The following is a 24,659-nucleotide window of genomic DNA, read 5'->3' on the forward strand; positions in this document are numbered from 1 at the left end:
TCTACATGGTCCACCTCTCTACCCTTACTAATGAGGTGGGCCTTCTACATGGCCCACCTCATTAGTAAGGGTATCTCATCCAGAGACAAGGTAGTCATGACAGCTCTGTATTCTTCCCTTATAAGATCCATTATTGAGTACAATGCCCCTTTTGACATGTACCTCACAAAGCACATGCAGCAGCTGGAGAGACCACAGAGGTTCCTCACTCGGAGAATCCAGGCCTCAAACATCTACCCTACACAGATAGGCTAAAAGCCCCGTCCCTCCACTCAGTCTCCTACAGACTCCTCAGAGGTGACCTCTGTCTGGCATACAAAGCAATCTCAGACCCCGCCCTAATGGGACTGCTGCATATCCACAAGTTGCACGCACATCCTCAACCTGGTCTGTGACATCAATAGGACTTGTTGGCAGGACAGGTTTGTGTCCAATTGACTCCCCCTTTTGTGGAAAAGACTCCCTCTCCATGTAAAGCAGATTACCTCATTAACACTTTTTAAGTGCAACTTGGATAACTGGATGGGAAACAGAAAATACACCCTTGGGATTCCATCTGCGTCCCTGCTGCACAGTGGCATAGGGTGCTGACTTGTTGCAACATGGACTAAATTCTTGGCTAGGTTTGTAAGGGCCTCAGGGCCAACAGCCTAGTAACTTCCTATGATCCAATGATCCTATGAAGGACACACATCTCCCACAGCTAAAGGACTTTGGAGGGCAAAGATGATCTTTTGGCATCACTTGGGTTCAGGGAAGGCTGTCCCATCTGTCTCAGCTCCAACCCTGCTATACATCACCACCAAAGATGGCATCAGAGAGCCACACTGTCTCTGAAGTACATGCACCCAGCATAGGGGAAAGTCATGTAGGTGACCATGGCTACCATGACTTCAAGACATTCCCAGATATGGGTGTCAATTTGGCAGCAATCGGCAGATGCACAGGTGAGTGGCACATCACAAATGGGCACTATTCACACCATGCCATAGATGCTGAGTGTGCTGTGTGGCCTGTATGAGGAAATGCAACCATACAGAACATCCCACAGTGCATGTAGAGTGACATGACATATGGGGACTTGAAGCAAACATACCTGCTGAGGAGAGTAATGCCCTAACTGGTATCAGCTGGTGAATCCATGAGGATATGGGCAAATGGCCACCATGGCTGCACTAGGAGATGGATGCCCATTGCATGACCACACACCAGGCTTACACCATTCTAGAAACAGTGTCACTGTCTACATTTTCCATGGATATGCATAATCCATTGGACAAGGCCATAGCTCTTCTGTCTCTATTATGGGCACACCCCAGCAGTCAAGTTAATCAGGGTCCCAGAGTTCAGTGCAATCACACTCCTTTTGTAGTCCCACATTAAGCAACACTTATCCATGCCAGTTCCCAGGGATGTGGATGCCAAGATTTTACTCAAATACCACATGGGACAATAGCAGGATTTTTGTATATGCGTCTGACATAGTATACCATCTCTTAGACAGGATGCCTCCAGTCCTAACATTATGGGGTCACATGGAATACCCAGCCAGCATTCCACCAATGAAATCTCTACCTCATCACTGGAGGATGTGACCCAAAAACCTCTAAGCCACATGCGTGACTATTGCAGTCACCACTTATGGCCCTTCCACCTCTACTGGCACTGTTGACCCTATGTCACACTGACCCACTCCATCTGCGCAAATGACAACTATACTTTACCAACTCCTCTGGTTTACATGGGCATGGTAATATCTGATGCACAGTATGGCCAGACACACACTATACTACACTGTCTGGTTGTATTACTGCATGTTTCAAGTTTATTCTTTGTTTGTCTTGTCATCATCCACAGTTGTGGACCAGACTGTATCTCTGTGCCAGAACCACAAATTATTGCACCTTCCTCTGCTTCTCACAGGATACTGCTACAGCCATGTCTTCCAATGACTCCTCACCTGTCTCCTCCTCCTCCACTGTTGGCTTTGATAGTGAGGCTCTGCTACAGTGTCTCCCTGTTGTAACTGCTTTTGCAGAATTATGTTCTGCAACATGGTGCAGATCACAAGTATCTTGTTGCAGGTCTCCAGATCATAACGGCAGTGTATCACCAGATGTGCCCAAGCGGTGCAAGTGGGCTTTCAGCAGTCCAAACACATGTTTGATAATGCTCTGTACATATGATGGTGTTGTATTATACACTATCCATAAAATGGCCTAGGGGTGTGGTTGGGGGTCATCAGCCACAATTCCAAGGTGCATTCAGTATCACCTGCAACACACAACAGCGGATGTCATTGTAAATGTTTTGCAACCCATGTTCATGGAGCCAGACCTCTGGACACTATTTGGGTGGTAGTGTGTGCAACTACCAACTACTTGAACTTATGGAAAGTCACCTTGCATGAAATCCTGGTATAGGTTGTATGTGTGCCAGATGTGGAAATGATAGGAACTGCCTGAATGGTGCATTGGCACCATGTATATAATACTCTGTGCATTGCAGACTACCTGGCAGTTGATGGAGTGGGAGCCCTTATGGTTGATATACCAGATGACATCCATAGTAGGTGGGGCCTTGATAAACAATGTGGGTGAAATCGCTGACCATACAACCACAGGGACATGTGTTATGTCACAGAATGCCCACAAAGTGGTGTTTCTCTCCTCTGGTCTCTGAGGAATTCAGCTATTCTCCTCCACATGCTGCAGCATCACATCAAGGAACCAGTGCAGGTTTCACAAGATTAATGCCTGCAAAACTCCGAATGTGTCCCCTTCTGAATCTTGAAACATCCCACATAACAAGTATGACTAATGCTCCACAAACCTTTACGGCCATGGAACAGGTATTCCAAGCACCACCCTTGATTCCATGTGACAACTACTTCCTGTATGGTGTCTCTTTTCACACAAATAGAGTCAACAATGTCCCGATTGTAGAGGTGATGCTATGTTAGCTTATGGCAGGCCCTTCTGCAATGGAGAGGGTGGTGACACAACATCACAGATACTGAGCAGCTGCTGCAAAGCTACTCCTAGCATGTTAGGGTGAGTGATACCTCTGTTTACAGCAAAATGCTGGCAGCTGCTGCAGATGCTATTCCTAGCATGTTAGGCTGACTGATACCCCTGTTTACAGGAAAATGCTGGCATCCTGCGTAGCTGATCATGGCACCTCACTGTGATAATTTTAGACATTTCTGAATCACATTTGTATGTCTGATTTTGTCACTTGCTCTCATTTAGCATGCTGGCACTCATTTGCACATCATCATACAGTTATTAGCATGTGGTGAATGGCACACTTTTTCTCTAATAATGTAGTTGCACTATGTATGCCTCTGAATCACCCCCTCCCTGTGCATCAACCTTCACTGCACAGCTCTATATTATTTTGTCGAAAACTACTTACAGTGAATTCCTGTTCGTAGAACACAAAGTATCAAATATCCATTTATCATAGGTTCACATTAGCAAATGTTTTTCATAGGGAAGGGCGTTAGTTGGCCATCATTAGAAATTTGTCCTTTTTCCCACTGTAGTGAAATCTTGAGTTGGTACATAAAAGTACGGGAGGTGTGGGGGACTTAGCCACCCACCTTGGTGGGTTTGAAATAATGCAGTGTGTGTGACAGTCGCTGTGGTCGACAAGTAATTCCCTTTCCAATGAAAAATGTTTGCTGATATGAAAATTCGTTGAACGGCTGTTCGATGCATTGTTTTTTGATGAACAGCTGTTCCCTGTTAGTAGTTTTCAACAAAATAATATAGACTCCACTGCACTACTGTGTTAATTGTTCATGATAAGTTTAGACAAAATGGGACTTTGGTCATACTTTCATGATGTTTGGTTCTATAATAAACAAACAGTTCAGGACAATCAGTCAAGACTGATGGAGTTATCACTAAAATATAGTAATAATATTCTTATTGAGTCAGGCTATTGCTTGGCCATCTAACAGCTTACTTAAAATAAGAAGTTTTGATATTGCTTATTTGCAAACATGATCATTTCCAACTTCACTGCTCTGTTTCGAGTACAGCTAACCAGGCACCTCAGTGCAGTGCAGATTTGCTGAAGTTCTTCTACTGATTAAGGGCTCTTTCAAGACCATTTTAAAATTAAGATAAATGTACACAGACAAGATAAATTATTTGTCTTCATGCAAAATGCTTCAGTAGACTACTTTAATAATTTATTATTCATTATAAAACTGACATGAAGTTTCAAACATCACAGGTGCTGATTTATTTTATTTACTTTGACATCTGGCCTGTATAACCTAATACAGAGCAGTGTCTTAAATATGCTATACACAGCATTAACTGCAGGACTGAAAATAGCGTGGCTATCTTGACGAACTAAAATAAGTCAACTGCATTTATATATTATATTTAAATGCTGCTGTTAGGTCATTTTGTACTTAAAAACTGTAAAATGTATGTATTGTATACTTTATGTTATAATAAGTTTAATTGCAGTCACTATTTATTGTATGAAAAATCAATAAAACATACCATGAAAAATGATCTTGCTGTCTTCTATAAATCATTTATTCGTCGTTATCCACACTATTTGATTCCTATCTACACTAAAGCTGTCTGTCTGTCTAACTAGCTATATATCTGTCCATTCATCAATCTGCATTATATAAAATGTGAAGATATCTGTGTTTCATGCAGTTTTATTTCCTGCAAAATCCATACACCTTCAGAACAAACATTCTACTAACTGTGTTCTTTCATTACAGGCCTAATAAAAGGAATTCACCCATGTCTAGCAGCTCAATGGCATCTTCCTCTTTGTCATCAATCTTTCCTCCTCATCAATAACAATTCTTCTAGAAACAGCAATTTTGAGTATAATAGAAGAGACAACAGAGACATGACATATTTGTTCAGGACTGTGCTATTTAAGGCTATGCGATGGCACACGGCCAGAACTGTCCAGACATCTGAGCACATTTTTCAAATGACACCAAGAGTCCTTCTAGCAGAACCTACGGAACACAGTGCATTATTGTCATCCTACATCTGCAGACACTAGGCCTCCTGCAACGGGGTGGTCAATAATGTTATCATAATAAAGGCATTAATTTCACATTTCCACTGCAAGATTAACATACATGCACACGTTCAGATCATATGGAAACAGCAGGCTAAATGTGGTAGTGTAAGGGATTGCTAAGATTTGCCATGTCATTGCATATAGTGGAACAAGTTAAAACAAAGCCTAGATGTGATGGGTCTTCTCTCTAATAGGGGAAGTAGCCCCTTTCCTTTTATGGCTAGATATTTTAGTAGGAATAGCACTGCACGATCTTTGGTGTAATACCGTGTTAGCCTTTTTAGGGTAACAACAGTAAGACCTACCATTTTTTTACAAATTCCACCTGAGTTAAGAAAAAAAGACAACAGTAACTTTAAATCACATTTCTTTTGACATACAGACATATACGTGTATGCAGGTACAATGTCATATAATTAATGATAATCCTTATAGCAGGCTGCAAACCCTGGAAGATTCTCAAGCACTATAATCCCATTTCCCTGAATTTAAACAGAGCATTAAGATCCTTCATAGAAAACAGGAACAGATGTATTGGAAAGCTCAAGTAAGAAAATTACCTTTATTGACTTATGAGTTGTATGTTTTTCTAAGAGTCCCAGTAAACTGACATTTTAAATTTCTTCGTGTGATTTAATAAAACTTCAGCCAAATTTTAATCTGTGCATGCTGTCCAGTGTGCTTACCTGGTTAACAAATATGTAGAATAAACATAAATGTTCTTCATAAGGGATACACAGTGAACACAGATTTATATGCCATGCATGTGCAGTGTACTGCCCTGTTGCATGTCCGACCTTGTCTCACTGCCTCCCATTCCCCTAGTTTGTAGATCATGGAAGGGGTTGATACATCACTGATGTAAACACCGCATTGCACTACAAATGTGGGTACCACTGGTTTCATTGCTGCATGATGAGAATCAGATAACAGCAGTGACATTATGAATCAAAGGTTTTTCTGCTTTTCATATACCCCCTTGAATAATGTACTCCATCTTTCTAATAATTTCTCAAACTTCATTTACCTGCACTCCAACCCTCTCTCACACATCCTCCCTTTAGCCTATGCATCTATCTTCAGCATTCCCCTCTGTATGTTTCCTTTCCATTTCTGCCTACCTTGCCTCATTTATGGGAGAAATCCTGTACATTTTCAAACTACTAACATCTTTATGCACAGGTACGTTACTAACTTACATATTCATCCGCAACCCCTTTTTTCCATTTTGTACATGGGGTCAGAGGTCACTTCAACAGCGACAATCATCTAGAACCAAGTACTACACCACCAGGTGGCTAGCCCTGCCATGATAATTCTTCCATACCACACATTCACTCACATTTATGACCAGTTCAGAGTGTCCAATCCACCTACTGCATGTCTTTGGAATGTGGGAGGAAGCCAAAGCACCCAGAGGAAACCCCCACAAACACAGGGGAGGGCATGCAAACTCCACACAGAAGGCGCCTCAGCCAAGAATCAAACTGGGGAATCTCTTTCTTTGAGACAGCATCAGTATCTGCTGTGCCACTGTGTCACCCACTAACTTTCATATACTGCCATGTAATTGTTGTACTACATTAGTTACATTGGATTGTTCTTCACATTTCATTAATACTTGCCTTTTACAATGTTTTCATACTTTTTTCTCAGACTGAGCCTGAAAGTGGTCCATCAGGATTAACTTTCTATCCTGGTTAATAAATGAAAAAAAAAAAGTACTACATATGGTAGAAGCTATGGTGGGTGTCTATGATCCTGGCTGCCTGTTATTAAACCAGGAAGTGTAAACACAAATCTTCAGCCTAGTGTTTTTATTGCAGTGCTACGTTATGGATTTTGCTGCTTCAAAGGAGATTCTAATTCTTGGCATGAGTTAATGAAGGTGACAACTGGAGGGAGGGCAGCATGTATCCCTACCTCTAAGTGCATCATCTGTACACTGAGCATGCTTGGAGGGTTAGTTGGGGATTTTAATGTCCAATGTCTAAGGAATATAGCATTCTGCTTTTATTAAATTTGCTTTAATACTCCGGGTTGAGTATAAAGTGGACAAAGTTTTGAGTCACTGAGTTCATTTCCTTTATGCTGCATTCTTCACCTGCTGTCTCATAGGAAATCACTATCATTGCAGCTTCTTTGTGTGCTAATAATGATTCAGTTTGTGGGGCTTCTTTCCTCTTCTCTGCAGTAATGCAACAATGGCTTTAGTGTATATATAAGCAGATGTAGTGCAGGGGGAGCTTGGTTTTCTACTAAAAATTATTGTTGTTCAGAGTTATTTTTACTTGCTTTTATTTTGTAACAGTATTCTATTAAAATGCACCTAAGTAAACTGGAACTTTAGAATTTCTTTGCGATGAAGCTTTAATTAGTGGATTTCATACAGTGGAAGCTGCAGGGAATGTAACCTGAATGAAACACACACACACACACACACACACATTAAGCACTTTAGTCCCTAACACTTGGGACTTCATCAAAACATTTCTGTCAATCAAAACAATACTTCAGTCAGTAAACAGTTGAGCAATTGTATGTCTTTCGGCTATTCCCGGTTAGGGGTCACCATGGCGGAACTCCGGTCCGCTAATGTTTGGTAGTGGATTTTTACGTACCGGGTTACCAGCCCTGATGCACAACCTTCAATGAAGGCACGCCCCATTCACGTATGCCTCCACACAGAAGATGCTCTAGCTGAGAATCGAACGGGACAACGTCTTACTGTGAGGCGACAACATTACCGCAGCACCACCACCGCAGTGTAAAACATAGTGTAACCTATTAAATCAAATATTTTACTATGTGTGTTGTGCAGATTGGGATGGATTTGAATCCCTTTGTATTTAAAGAGCCACATGGCCACTCCTTCTAATGCTGAACTTTTGCTTGTGTTTCACTATTTTTTTTTGCAATTAATGTCTACATGCTAAGTTGCTGAGCATGAACACGCCCACTGTACTATTTTTACTAACTTACTGTTATTATATGGTTACTAAATAAAGACACAAAATATAAATTGTAGTCATTACCTCCATTTAATTGTGCAAGCATTGCACAGACAATCCCACATGCATGTACTTATACAGGCACATGTGCAGTGCCTCCTAATATGTCATGTTTCATTCATCTTTACAGCTACAGCCAGGAAGACAAATTAGATAATAGTGTAAATTACTTATGTTTGGTTATAGTGTGTACACACACACACACACACACACACACACACACACACACACATATATATATATATATATATAGTACATTCACTTTCAGTAGTAGACAGAAGGAAAATGTCCATTTTTAGTAGTACACTTGTGGAAATGAATAAATACAATCAGACTATCATTTGCTCAGATTTATTAGTACACCAAAGAAAAAATTCCATTTTATGTTGTACATATATGAATAAATGCAATCATCCTTTCATTTGCTCAGATTTAGTAGTACACCAAATACAAAGTCCATTTTCTGTTGTACATATATGAATAAATGCAATTATATTTTCATTTGCTCAGATTTTCAGTAGTACCCAAAGAGAAAGTCCATTTTCAATAGTAAATATAATGAGATGTAAATGCTTCTCCTTCCTCAGATTTTCAGTCAAAAACACCTTTTTATTCATCTGCTGCTATAATTTCCCATCTCACAGGTTCATCCTTGAGTATGCCTTCTCTTGCACTAAAGATAGCATCTCTGTAAGCTTCAAAGCAACAAGGTGTGTAACTGTGCAACCCTTCAAAACAGACCAAGAATCTACAAAATGGATTCACGTACTCTCCGAAACAAAATGATATGATGCTGAAAAAATCAAAATGAACATTTGTACCAATCTCATTTATTCAACACACACACACACACACACACATTAAGCACTTTAGTCCCTAACACTTGGGACTTCATCAAAACATTTCTGTCAATCAAAACAATACTTCAGTCAGTAAACAGTTGAGTAATTGTATGCCTAATTATTATTGTTAAAAGGCCATTTTTTTTCCTAAACATTTTAAGTGTAACCAATGTAAACTCATTCCTGGTGTTCCTCATTTTCTTTCAGTAAATCCTCCAAATGGCAGCTCCAAAGAGTCATTAACCTTGGTGAATTTCTCCCTCTTCATTGACAGGCATGGGGAACTATACCCATTATTTTGCTGTGCTCTGTCGAGCAGTGACACAGGGAGGTAATCCCCTGGGTGCGATCTTGAACATGGCCATGCAGGTGCTCGGCCTCATATATACTGATTTTGTTCCACACAGCATAGGAGTCTGGGTGATGAATCTATCCCTCCCAGCACGCCCTATTAATATAGCCGGACGAGGTTTAAGTCTCCCCCTTGTGGCTCTAAATGTCACTGTTGTACTGGAATACTGCCCTCTCTGCTAATATGATCACTACAGGTGCTTCAAATCAGTTTCTGTTGCGGTGTGCTCCAGTATAATGTTGGTATATACCTCCCAGCTCAGACAGTTATTGTTGTTGTATCTTTTGGCTTTTCCCGGTTAGGGGTCGTCACAGCGGAACTCCGGTCCACTAATGATTGGCAGTAGATTTTTACGTGCCGAGTTGCCAGCTCTGATGCACAACCTTCAACGAAGGTACACCCATTCATGCATGTCTCCACACAGAAGATGCTTTAGCTGAGAATCGAACAGGACAACGTCTTACTGTGAGGTGACAATGCCATATTTCATGGTCTAAAGCACCCATTCAAACAGTACATTACATAGCAAATCAGCATTGTTACACCAAAAACAGCACTTTTACAAAAGTCATTTAACATCCACAATACCATAATGACCCCTCTCAGCAAAGAAACCCTGGTTCTTTTCTACTGGGGGTGGTGGGATAGGAGACCTAAATAATCCATGCGCATTCGTATTTTTATGACCTAGCCTGCTTGACTATAATCTTAAAGTATTGCAAGGGCAAAGCATTGCAGGGGTGCATGGTCAGTGACTAATGTGAAACAATGACCTAGTAAATAGTACTGCAATGAAATGAGTGCCCATTTAATGGCAAGGCAGTCTTATGGCACCACCGACTTTCTTAAGAAAGTACATTTCCTACTCCCACTTCAGATCCATGTGTACAGACAACAAAAGATTTATTGAAGTCTAGGTGAACTAATATTGGTTTTGGGCACAACATTATTTTTAGTCATTCAAAATCTTCATCTGCTGCTTCAGTCCACCTTACCTGGATAGCAGCCTTACAAGGTAAGGTGCGTTATAGGACAGGTTATAGTAGCAAAGTTGGGTATGAACTTTGTGTTGTAACTTTGTGTTGTAATCTGTTAGCCCAAATAATGCTTTCACTTGATGTTTCGTACTGGATATTCACCAGTTCTTCAGAGCTTCTATTTTGTTTATTTGATGTTTAATTACCACACTCCAATTCACATATCCTGAGACCCTGAGTTACTTTTTGTAAAATTAACATCAAAACCTGCCTGCCTTAAATATTGTAACAGAGATTGTACTTTGAACAAATATGACTCCCAGTATTTGGCATAAATCATTCTGTCATTAATGTATGCAACTGAATATCTCCCAATTGGTTTCAGAACTCAATCCATGAGCCTTTGAAAAGTGTCAGAAGTTTCATTACATCCAAAGAGTAAGATGTAGCATAATGAAAGACCTGCAAGAATGGAGAATACTGTCTTTTCTTTGGCTTTGGGAGTAAGGGAGATTTACCCCTTGGTCAGATCTTGGGTGAAAAAAATAAAACTTGGTTTACCTGTCCTGTCTTTGAGCTCATTCACCATAGGATGATAAGTGCTAAACCTCAATATCTCATCCAATTTCTGGAAATTATTACAAAATGTTATGGTGCCATCATGCATCACTTTGGGATTCTGCAATAACACCCAGTATAAGTATCTTTCTCATGTCTTCACTTATTGTTCTTTGGAATTCTTCTCCCTGGTATAGTGTCAGTATGATGTAGAATTACATTTGCTCTACTATGTAGTCTAGGAAAAATGTTATTCATTTAGTAAGAATTCTTTCACTTCTTGTTTTTGGGCCATAGACAGATATTCATCCTTTTGAACAAGAATATAATTTCCTGTTACTATATTATTGGTATTAATCTCATTTCCCAGACTGACTACAGTTTATGTTTCCTTCCATGATTTTAACAGATTCATGTGATATATCTACTCTGGTCTTCTCTTTCCAGTTTATCTTATTTTGAAGTTCATGTTGCTCATTTTCCCTATCACTTCAAAGGGTGCTGGCAACTTCACTGGGAATGCATTCTCAACAGAGACCAGCACAAACACTTTGTTCCCAGTTTTAAGCTCCGTGTGTCTGACATTCTTGTTATAAACCCTATGTTGCATTTTTTCCTAGCACCATAAGAATTTTAAACATATTGTGCAAGTAAGCAACTATGATTTGCAAAAATACATCTCAATGACATTTTCTCTTCATCCCAAATCTCCTTGGCTATGTCCACCAAGCCTTGAAGATCTGCTCCATATAGGAACTGAAACTGGGTAAATCCTTTTGCAACTTGGGGTACCTTCTCTAACAGCAAACAGAGTATAAGGAAGCAACTGATCTTAGTTCTAAACATATTGCTCAATTGCCTTTCTTAATACAACCTTCAGAGTTTTATTAAAGCATTCCATTAACCTAACAGTTTGAGGATTGTATACTGAAGTTCTTAACTGTTTCACTTTAAAACAATGGTAAAGATGGTGCATTTCCTTTTCTGAGAATATTCCTTTGGATATTTACTACCTTGAAGGAAAGCAACACTAGCCCATTGGCGCTTGACTTACTATTGGCATTTTGTAGTGGTACTGCTTCAGGAACCTTTGTATCATAGCCAAAAATCACCAGCATGTGTTTGTTAACCCTTATTAGGCTTTATAATGGAGCTACAAGATCACCTTCTATCGTCTCGATTTGGACCTCGGTAATAGGGATATGGGTATCAGTGGACTTCTGAATTCAGAATGTGATGTTGTCTTTGGATTATGAGCATACTGCAAAGATGCAGAGAAATTCTTAATATCTTTCTTTACACTAGGCCAAAAAACTAGCTAAATTCTTGCCTTAGCTTTGTCCCTACACAGTTGTCTTCCCAAAATTTGACTATGTGCAAATGTCGTCATAAGTATTCTAAAAGGTTTTTGGAAATAACTGGAGTAGTATTTTTCTCTATCTTTATTTACCCTGTAAAGTAAGTCATTCTTTGACTCATAATATGGGTATGAGATGGAGTCATCCTGTCACAATGTTTTTCTTACTCTAATGGTTTACCTTTTTATTATGCTTTCTTAAACTTTTTATTGCTTTTCTGCAAACCTGCCAATTGAGGAGCACTTTCTTCAGTATAATGACATGAAGTGGAGGATGTAGCCTCTTAATCAAAGTTTACAGATCTGGGTCATTCGTCTTCTCCTACTCCATCTACAAAAGGTAACTCATACTAGTTTCCTTCTGCTTTTGGCTTTGGCAATTCCTTAACTTCTACCTTAATAACTTTTGTTTTTCTAAATACCTGGTTCTGATTGGCTATGTGTTGTAACCTTAAAAGAGGGCACAGGACTCACTTCAGGTTTCCTTACCTCTTTTAGTGAGTATATCACTATGTGTCTGTCCCTTCCTGTCTCCACACAGACAACCCTCACTACCTCAGAGGATGGGATCCTTTGACAAGGTTCCATTCCAAGCACTACAGGATCATTCCTATTGGTCCCTTAAGTGACTTCTTTCACTAACTTAATAATTATTTTTTTAAGGTAACACAGGTTCTTCTCTATCAGTTTCTATACTGACTTCTTTAACTAGCTTAAAAAAACATTTTTGGTAATCCACATATTCTTTTATACTTTCTAATCAAAATCATATTTTATTTCCTTCTGAAGTTACTACAGCTAGCCCTTTTTCTTTGCGAGGACTGTGTATTTTTAACAGTTTGTCATGCTGTTGTAGCCCTCCTCCATTCTTACTCAGATTATATTCATATCTGTGTGTTCTTAGTAGTGTTATAAGGTTGCTGCACTTCTCCATTCTTACTAGGAGTATACTCAGAATTGTGTGTTTTTGACAGTGTGTCAGGCTGTTGCTTCTCCCTCACATTTTAATTTATGTATTTTTATACACAGAACATCTGTCTGTTATCCCTCTATCCACAGTTTCCCAGTGCATTAAAATGGAGAAGTCTTTCTCTGTTATAATGGCATGTGTTAGATAAAGTACTAAAGTGATATGACGCAGAAATGTACCCCAAAGTGTTTGAGTTTCAGCATGTTTTCTAGGATACTCTTTCTTATCTTTATGGAAACATCACTTCCATCTTTCTTTTGTTATAGGGTTTATTATTGCAGGCATAAGGTTACTTAATATGTCTGATCATGCTCACAAAATCTAGTAATCTTTTCAATTTCTTTGCAGCCACCAGTACTGTTTTGTTTTGTTGTAGTTACTCCTAGTTCTAGTCATAAGTTAACATTTTAAATCAGACATTTGAGATGTTAATGTTTTGTTGGTGTTAAATGTCCAGTGATGACATTTTATAGCTTCTATTTCAAAAGGCATACCAGCCCTAGCAAGCAGTTCTTTTTCCAGTTTGTTATAGTCCAAAATGTCTGCACCTTCATTGTCCATTTAAACTTTAATGGTATCCCTTATTAAAGGGGAAGACATAATCTTTCCCCAGTCAGGTTGGACCCGTTTTCTTGGATTACAAACCTGTTAATAGCAATGGCATGTACTCCAATGCTGTCACCCTTGTTGAGTTTTTTTTTTTTTTTAGTGCTGGGGTGTATTTTGGAGTAGCTAGCAAAGATGCTAAGTGCATCTGTTTCTGGAGCCTTATGCATCATTGCACAACAGCTTCCATATACTTCTCCATTTTGGACAAAAAAAAAACCAGTTCATATATAAACAAACAAAAAGAGACACACAAGCGTCTGTCTTTTTCTCTCTTTACTGGGGAAATCAGTAAGAAATGTAGGTGAATTTTTCTGGCTCTGAGGCAGGAATGAAAAACAGTTTTGTTATCTGGCAAAAATATCCAAACTCTGACTATATTCTCCAGCAGAGTAGAAGGTAGCATACTCTGGACTTATAATTTTTAACTCGGTGCATTTTATTTAAAGTGGAAAAAGTAAAGTGAAAACAAGTTTCTCTTTGTAGCAAGAAAACAAATGCAAAGTTTTACAATTAAGTCAGATTTTGATTACCAGTGAACATTTCAGATAGTCTGTTATTAATATATTCCTTTACTTGAGGCTTTAGGTATTCTTCCTGCTGCATCTTGGTCTCTTCTGGTAAATCCTTCAACTGGAAACTTCTAAGACTCCTTAGCCTTCCTGCTCCTGGGTCTCTTCTGGTAAATCCTTCAACTGGAAACTTCTAAGACTTCTTAGCCTTCCTGCTCCTGGGTCTTTTCTGGTAAATCCTTCAAATGGAAACTTCTAAGACTCCTTAGCCTTGCTGAAATTCTCCCTCTTTAGTGAGAGGCAAACATCTCTGTTGATCAGGGCTACAGTACTCCCCTTCAGTATAATCACTGTAGGTGCTTCATGCTAGTTTCTGTTACTGTATGCTCATACATAATGTATGTTATATTCATACCTGGTCAAACAATATCGTACCACATTTTATGGTTTATAAACACTTATTCAAACAGCATTAAACAGCAGAACAATATTTTTATACCAAAAATGTACAGTTGCATAAGCAAACGTACCATAACAGTAGATGTTCTAATGGCCAGTCCTTTGGTAGCTTCAGCTACATGAGGTGTATCCTGTCAAGGATACAACAGCTGGACAGCTTCCAAAGTTTCTGGGCACCTTCTACACACACACAGACCATTAGCTTGAGCTGAACTGCCTAAAAAGGCAGGTTTGAAGGCCAAGCCCTTTGGAGGTCTCATGCCAACTGATAGAGGGAGGCTAAGCTCTGAGAGGATATAGCTAGGAGTAAAAATACACATACACATACACACACACACACACACACACACACACTATATATATATATATATATATATATATATATATATATATATATATATATATATATATATATATATATATATATATATATATATATATATATATATATATATATATATATACAAAGTGGGATGTTGGGAGGGAGAGGCTACCACAGCAGTGCTCATTCAGACATCTACTGTTATGGCAAGTTTACTTACACAACTGTACTATGTTCATCACATTTATCACTGATGCAGTAGCCTTTGCTATAGTACAGCTTACAACATTTGGGGGGGGTGGATGGGGAAGGGTCCAGCAGCCCCTGGAGAATAGTCATAACAAAATCAGATCTACAAATGGAGAAAGAATCAAGCTTGTAGTGCTTTGTAAAGGTATGCATAGAGGACTAAGTAGCAGCTTTTAGAATACAACTCTTTCCAAAAAAAAACATTGATGAAGCTAAGGCCCTGGTAGAGTGGGCCTTAATTCTGGCTGGAATAGTTTTGTTGTGGTGAGTATAATAAAATGTAAATCATTAGACAATCATTTGGCAAACAGTCTGTTTAGACACTCATTGTTCCTTCTTACCTTCACAAGAAATGAACAATTGATCCAAAGATCTGAAATATTTTGTTCTGTCAAGATAGTACCCCAGTTGTCCACAGACATCAAAGGAATGGATCATCCTTCTTCCTCATTTTTAGGTTCAGGAAGAAAAACAGTGAGATGGATAGTTTGGTTTAATATAAACTCAGATACCACTTTAGGCATAAAAGGAGGATTAGTTCTCAAATAAACCCTGGCTCTGTGGAAAAGGAGATACAGTTGACACACCATAAGACCTTGCAACTCAGATACTTTTTTGCCGAGGTCAGAGCAATCAGTAAAACAGTTTTCCCTGTTAAAAACCTCAAGTTAGACCGATGAGCTGGTTCAAATGGAGCAAGTGTTATCTTCTCTAACACAAAATTGAGACGCCATGGAGAAGCCACCAGTTTTCTTAAGCAAAACCCCTTTCAAAATCATTTTCACATAAGAATGCATTTGTGATGATAGGAGGTACTGTCAGCCAAGCCAGGAGAAGTACGGCAGTGGATGTGTAACATATGCCAGCCCAGCTAGCTGGAATTTTGTAAGGAATTATATGTTATTTGTATATCAAACTGATTTGTACAGATGCTTGTGTTGGAAAATGTATTTGTAAAGCTGCTTGTGTTAAAATATATCAACAGTGTTCCCTGCTGGAAAGAAAATAAATTTATGTAGTATTGTAACTGAATTAAATGTATATGTTTTGACTGAGGACAGTGGAAGCAAAGAGGTTAATTCCAATCCACCTGACTTGGAGAAATACTGGGTCTAGGCCATAAAGATGTTATCTCAGTTTTGAATGAAGCCAAAGACACAATGTCTTCCAGAAGTATGCTTTACTAGTTCCTGTGGGAAGAAGGGAAATGTTTTATGGTTTTATAACTAACAGCAGCTGCATCAGATCTAATCAATGCTCATGTATGTATTATTGACATGTTGGTGGTAAAATCCTTACAGCTTCTAGTGATGGGGGATAGTGTGGGAAACAGAGTCAGATGACCAGATGTGTGTGATGTCATTCTGTAAGCTAGAAATAATATTTAGATATCAGTTGGAGATTGCTTTCAGTATTCTGCATTCTCTCTTGGATCTGACAACAAATTCACCCTCATCATCTCACCTTGCTCTATTCAGTAAGTAGGAACAGTAATTCTCTAGATCTGTCAGGAAAATATAATGAGACTAGTTAAGCATTGTTTTTTTTTCTCTAACAGTGTGACTCTTTCCGGCTGTGCTATTTTCAATATTTCCTGTGACTGAAATTCTAGTGTTTACTATAAATAGATATTTAGTCTTTTCATGTTCTTTTATTATTGATAATTAAATATATTCCAACTTCTCATTGCGATTGGTCCCTTTAGAAAAAATATTTATGTTTTGACAGTATTTGCATATATTTATTTGGTGATAACTCTCGCCACTCCTGAAAGCCTTGCTGTTTGGTCAACATTACCATTTGTATTAATATTAACTTCAGTCATAGACACCATTTTAAGAACCTCATAGTAACTAACCGATGCAGTGAAACTACCTTACAGTCTGGACAAAAGCAGGCATAGCTTGTAAATCTGTGCCAGCCTTTGCCCAGTGTGTGTGTGTGTGTGTGTGTGTGTGTGTGTGTGTGTGTGTGTGTGTGTGTATGAAAATTAAATCTCAAAGATTGTGTGTGTCAGCTACTAGGAGCAGGGACATGAAGCACTGGTTTCACAGATAGTGTACTGGAGGACTTGACTTGGACAATTGGCTGAGGACCTAACCCTACATCTATGCCAGTGGGGAGTCTTATTGGGGACCTGGACAGAGACACAGAAATCCAAACCCTGGGCTGAGTGTGTGCCTTGTGTGCTCTTAAGGGAAATCATGCTTGATGCAGAGAGGCCTGCATCTGGAAATACTGAGTATATCAATTTGTATTCCAAGTGAACATCCCTCTCCAGTGTCAGTGGTGAGGATTCAGCTTCTTGATTACTGGCCCAGAGTGGGGCTGTCACAGCATTGAAAAAGGCAGATCCACAGGCAAAAATGCACCTTGGTGGAGGGAGTAAGAAAGGCCACAGAATAGTAACTAGTGCAAATATTCTAAAGCCTAGTCCTGAAAAGGTGCTGGTTATGTTGCTGGCATCATGCTACCTTTTCCATTTGCTAATATATAATTTTCTAGATGCACGTTTTCTTGCCCCCATGAATACTTGCAGCACATCCACAGTAAACAGGTGCCTAAAGAGAATCAAGTCCCTATCATCCAGCAGTCAGATGAAGTTTCTGTCCAAAGAGATGAAAACTCATCTGTCTTCTATGCCTTTTACGCCTTCTTGCATGAAGTCCTTGAGCAGAATTTTGCAAGCTGATTGTTCTGAGAGGAGGCAAACACATCTACTTGAGGAACTCTCTACAGATGGATCAAATCTTGTAGGCAACCCAAATCTAGTTTCCATTCATGAAGGTCTGACTTTGTCCTCCTTAGCTTGTCTGCCTCACAGTTTTGCTCTGATAGGTTCATAGGTTCATAGGTTCATACTAGGCTATCTGCTGCCCATTTACAAGCAAGCCTATAGCATAGTTTGTGGCTTCTGCACCCCTTTAGTATGGGGACGGGAACTATATTGATTATTTTGCTGTGCCTCTGTTGAAGCTGTCTGATGAGGGGAAGGCTGGGGTATCTCTCCATCCATTATCTCATTGTCAAGATTTCCTCTTGTCAACTGCCAGCAGAGTGCTCTGCCTCACATATACAGGGATTTTTCCACAGCATAGGGAAGTCTTTTGGTGATGAATCTATCCCCCCCCACGCGTCTAATAATAGCGCCGGTAAGGGTCAGATACATTCCGAATGGGGCATATACTCAATCATTTGGTCTGATGTGGTGAGTGAGAGACTGACCTCTGACCTCCTTGATCTGGATGAGATCCCTTCATGATAAGGAAGAGGTGTGTAGAAGAGTGTCTCCTTTAGCTACATGGGTGTCCTGTGTAGACTATCCCGAATGAACCCCTCTGTCCCCCCTGGGTCCTCTTCTCCCCACAAGTGGTATGCATGTGTTATAGGATGCCTGTACTTCTCTATCTATCTATCTATCTATCTATCTATCTATCTATCTATCTATCTATCTATCCTTTGTTTACCGAGATAGCCCCACTAGGTTAGTAACCCAATAGAGGTGGTATTTATACTACTAGGGGCAATTTGTCCAAGCATCAGGGAACTTCTACTTTTTAGATGGTGCCAGAGGGCTCTGACAGCAGCAAGAAAGAGGCCTAAAAGAAGCAGCAGCATGGAAGAGGTGAGAAAAGCCATGGAGTGTATGGAGGTGGAACATAAGACTTTGGAGAAAAATATTTCGACATGGAGCATCAGAATGTAAACAAAGATTCCTGTGTGATGGATGTTACAAATTAGCAGAGTTTAGTTATCTCCTTGGAGAAAGAAGTGAGTCTGTGGAAGTGGTACAGATAACAGAACTGGCATCAGGAGGGCTTGCAGATGATGTCCGGTTAAAATAATTGAGTAGGATGATCCAGGTGATAGTTCTGCTGTTTCATGGGGTAAAATGGCTGATAACTCTTTTGGAAGTGCTGAGAATGTGGAATAAGAACCAGATAAAGTGGCAGCAGAGAATGCATCAGTAAAACTTGTGCAGTAGTGACAGAGAGTAAAAGAGAAAAGCAGTAACAAACTGAGAAAGGGGTCTGATTTTGTGGCAGCAGATAATGGAAAAAGTAAAACATATGCGGCAGGCAGCAAAGGAGAGCAGTAACAAACTGTAAGTAAAGCTGTTTTTAAAAAGAAGAGACCAACTGTGAGAGTAAGAACAAAAATTACAGTGTAATTGATAAATACTATGTATGGGACAATTTGGTATACGTTACGGGTTTTAAAGCTCAACAAATACAGTCTTTTATACATGTTGAGACAGAGATTTCTGTGACTTATCATTTCAAACTGACAGACTGATGATAACATTTCTGGAACTGTGTAACAAAAAGAAGGGCATTTATCCGTTGAACAAATATTTGTTTTCTGTTACTAACTTAAATGCTAAAAAAATGTTACTTTGCAGTTTAGAACTGATGAACTGGAAGAGGATCTTAAAAGTGAATGCAGGGTCTGTGTGAAACTGTTGATAATACTGTGAAAGTTAGAGATGACAGAAACAGGGAATGGAGGGTGGAGGCTGGACATTGTTTGGAAACATGAAAACAACATGGTTAAACACTAATCAAGTATTATTTTTGTGACTGGTCATAGAGGGCCATTAAGATACGCTGGCCAGACTAAATCATGTTTCTTTTGTGAGGATTCTTCTCAATTAATGATTGTCTCAAAGTACAATGTAACCAGTGTGGGGAGAAAGGGCATACAGCAAGAAGGTACATGCTGGAATGCAGGTTGTATAAAAAAGGAACAGTTTTGGATGGATTGTCAAGAGCAAACATTAAATAATGAAAAAGAAGGGGAATGGAAGAAAACTCGGGGATAAGGAGAACTAGGTGAAGAAGAAGCTGTGGAAGAAGGAAAAAAATATGTAGGGGAAAATGAGGACAGAGAGAGAGTGCATGCAGGAAAAGAAGTCAGGAGATGGATTGATGATGATATTTTTTTTGAAGTTCTAGCCAGTGAAAAATCTGATTCTGAGGATCAAGGATTTGTACATAAACCCAGGAAAAATATTCAGTTGGAGAAAGAGATGAAATAAGAAAATGAAAATTTTAAAATATTTCCCCTAAACTTAAAAAGAAGAAAAAGAACCAATTTTAGATTACTTTAAGTAAATCTAAACAGTATTAACACTGTAAGAAGGATAGGCATATCGAGTGATATGCTAAATGTGATGTGGATGTTATTCTGTTAGAGAATGTAAAATTCCTGACAAGTGATGAAAGACTACAAACAGAAAATTGAGGGATGCAAATATAATATGGTCTTATGAAGTGAACATTGTTTTGGAGTGGCTGTATTATGTAATAAAACAGTGAAACTGCTAGATGTAACACTGGGAAGGTTAACTGTTGTGGATGTGAGGTGGGGGACATGTTTATAGAATTATAACAGTATATGCATATATAACTAGCAAGGAAAGATAGAATATGTTTCATCAAATATTAGACTGTGGTGGTTAACATGAAAATTATAATAACTGCAGGGGACTTTAATTGTGATTTAAGGGGAAAATGTAAAAAGAAAGGGAAATAATTAAAAAGTACAGGACATTATAAAATGTGGTAAATTAGTTGTGTGGAACAAAAGTCAATGGACTTATGTAAAAGTCATCTTATGCTGCACTGCAATGTAGATCTGAAACTGATTTTGTATTAATAAAAGGCTTGGGGGTAGCAGATGGTGATACAGTCATGACAGGTTTTCAGACCCTTTAGCAATATGGATGGAGGTGATGGAAGAAATTAGTATATTAAATAGGAAAGGGAGTATAAAGAGTAAATGTGAAATGATGGGATGAAATTGCAGAGTGAGAAGTACAGAAGTCATGGAAGGATTATATAACCATGAAGGATTTCTATAAATTACTGAATGGTGGATTGAATTTAAAAAGAAGTATAAAAAGTGTTTGTTTGTTTTTTTTCCAATGGCAGGATGACATAAGAAAGGAAGAGAAAGTGAAATATGGGAAAATGTAGAGAAATGTATTACAGAATTTAGGGAATAATACAAGAAATTATTATGATACGGAAAAAGAACCATAAAAGAAATCAATAAAAAATGAAGGCATCACTATTTAGGCAGAGATATTATTTACAAGGGAGAAGGGAGGAGGTATCTGCATTTTGGGGTAAAATAGTAAAGGAGTATATTAATATTACAGGGAAAATGAAATATGTAAAATAAAAGGTAAAAAGAACACAAGAGCAAATTAAGAATATTGTAGTACAGCATGTAGAAAATATAAGTATGAGTAAAAAGAAGAAAATAAAAGAGAAAGGAAGGCAAAACAATGTCCAGAATGAGTTAAAGTAGAATTTGAAAAATAAATTACTGTTAGTGAATTTTATGAACAACTTAGGAAAAGGAAATGTTGATTCAGTATCAGGCCCAGATGGTATAATGTGTGGAATGCGTACCAAATTAATGGATTGGCAAATAGAGCATTTTGTAAAGGTACTGAATGAATGGTTAGGTGGTGGGATATTCAAATTTATATGGAAGGAAGCTGAGAAGAATGAAATAAAAATTGGAGACCCATTACATTAAATAACACAAATTATACATGTTTATGAGAATAATACAGTGGGAAAAGGAAGGAAGAGTGAGGGATATTATGTAAGAAAGTATATACAATATGCTATAAAAATGGAAGGGATGTTAAGAATTGTTATTAGTTGTCAGAAAAATTGTGGATGGTATTATAAGTAAAAGGCAGGATGGGAAACTTAGGTGATATTAGCAAGGCATTTGATACAGTAGTAAATGATGCTTTGTGAGATGTTATAGAGAAGTACAGAAGAAGTAACAGAATTAGGAGAGTGATTATATCAGCAATCAAAATAACAGAGTGAGCGTGTTAGTGAATGTATGGCTGAGTAAAGAAATATGCATGGAGTGTGGTATAAGACAAGGATGTCCCATGAGTGGAATAGTGTTTGTATTGGTAATGAATGTGATAGTGAGTGAGGTACCTTATAAAATGAAAGATGTTAGATATGTGGTGGAAAAGGAGGTGGTGATACTGGTAGTTTTGACATAAGCATGTGATATAGTGGTAGTTGCTAAGAACAAAATATGGATGAGAGACGTTTTGGTTTGTCTGAATGAATGTTTAAAGGAAATGGGAATGACTTTGAATAAAGGTAAATGTAAGGGTTTGGGGGATGAGATGAAAACTGGGAGTGTCTATTTTTTCAGTGAATTAACTGTCTTTGCTAGGAATAAAATCTTGGAAAAATTATGTAGTTATGACTCAATAGGAGGGTTTAATAAAATAAATATGTCTCTGTGGAGGACAAACAGATTAGCATTCAGGAAAAAATTTAATCTGGTGAATTCTGTATTATGAGAAAATAGCATATATATCAAATGTTTATACAATCCCATAAAAAGAAAAGAAAGAAATTATGCAAGTGGTGTTTTCTTTCATCTGGGGTTCAGTAGCGTATATGAGTGAAGATGAAGGGGGATTGGGGTTACTAAATATAATTGTTTATTCTTATTCTTTAAACTTGTATAGATTATTTAAATGGATAATGGAAGAGAATGAGAAATTAACAGAATGTTTACATATAAGTACAAATAAATCTGGGAGATGATAAGGCTAAGAAAAAGAATATGTAAATGAAGAAATTAAAAATGATCAAAAAATACTAACATGGAAAGAAAATCTTATGATACAGAGAAATATAGAAGGATGTGGTATAATAATATGATGTAATATTATTATGTAAATCCATGGGAACATTTACCAGAAGAAATTATTAAAATCATTAATAACCAAGATAGTAGAGTTCTAGATTTCCAATGGAGACTGATATTAAATTATTTATTTATTTTTATTTTACATTTGTTAACCGGGGGTGTCTGACTGAGCCAAAAAGGCCCTTTTTCAGCAGAGGCCCGGGGAGAAAAGCTCCACAAAGAAAAATTACAGACACATTTAGTTATTTAGACATGATCAGTATACACACAAATTACAGGAGACATGTTTTTACAGTGGTATGCGGCACATAAACAGTTACAGTGGAGAGAACAAACAAAAAAAATATTAATTTTAAAAATAAAGGTAATTAAATAGATTTGTGGTGTACAGCTGAAATTTGGAACATAGGTAGAATACATACATAGTACACCGGTACAGTACATACATTGTAGATTAGCCAGTGTTTGTGAGTAAGATTGAAAACTATTATCAAGTGCTCTAGATTTTGTATGTATGTGTTATCCACTTTCACTAGCCTGGGGAGCAATCATGGCACTGCCAACTTTGCTTGAGATGTTGCCTGATGAGGTCTTTAAAGGAGGCTTTGGATGATGTGTTTTGAATGCTAGTAGGGACAGAGTTCCATTTTTTAGCCACGGAACTACTATATAGTGCATCTCCAAAGCTATTGCAGCTGTTGGGGACTTCTAGTAGTAGTTTGCTTGATGATCTAAGAGGCCTTTTGGCTGAGTGATGTTGTACTAGGTTTTTGAGGGCAGGACACTTATTGGGGAGGTAATAGATAGAATGACAGAGGCAGAGCTGATTGTAGGTTAGGAGGTTGGGCAGTTCAAACCAGTGGAGCCATCTGAAATCAGTACAGTGATGAGTTCTATATGAGCAATTTGCAGCAAAGTGGGCAATTCTGTTATAGCAGGCTTCCATTTTGCTTAGTTCAGTTTTGTTGAGATTAGTCAGAATGGGAGATGCATAGAGTAGGGTGGATAGAAGTTGGGAATGAGCAATGGCTGATCTTGTGTTGTTCGTAAGAAATAGTTTGATACGGCAGAGCGACCCCAGTTTGGCATGTACTTTTTTAATAGATAAGTTGAGATGACTATCAAATTTTAGGTGGGAGTCTATGGTTATTCCCAATAGCTTAGCCTGTGCCACTGGAGCAATTGGAGTAGCATTAGTGGAGTAGATAGTGAATTGACTGGTAGTGTTTTTGTTAGAACTGGTTATAATCATAAGCTGAGTTTTCTTTGGATTGAGGATAAGTTGGGCTTTGGTAAGGTAGTTTTCAACATCAGAGAATGCTAGTTGAATTGTTTGCAGGAGGGTGGGAATGTTTTGTGCAGCACAGATTAAGGTAGTGTCATCTGCATACTGAATTATAGATGCATGCTGTGTGGAGGTATGGAGGTCATTTGTGAAGACTGTGAATAGTAGTGGTCCTAAGATAGAACCCTGTGGGACTCCTATAGTTATGGACAGCTGAGGAGAGAGAGAATTTTCCCATTTCACAGCTTGGTACCTGTCAGTTAAGTAGCTTTGGAACCAGGTATGAGTGGAATTTGATAGATGATATTGGTTTAGTTTGTTTAGCAGGATTTGGTGTGAGACTGTGTCAAATGCTTTGGACATATCCAAAAAAAGAGTT

This window comes from Protopterus annectens, chromosome 2.part2, assembly GCF_019279795.1.
Source record: "Protopterus annectens isolate FY-2018-M chromosome 2.part2, PAN1.0, whole genome shotgun sequence".
NCBI lineage: Eukaryota > Metazoa > Chordata > Ceratodontiformes > Protopteridae > Protopterus > Protopterus annectens.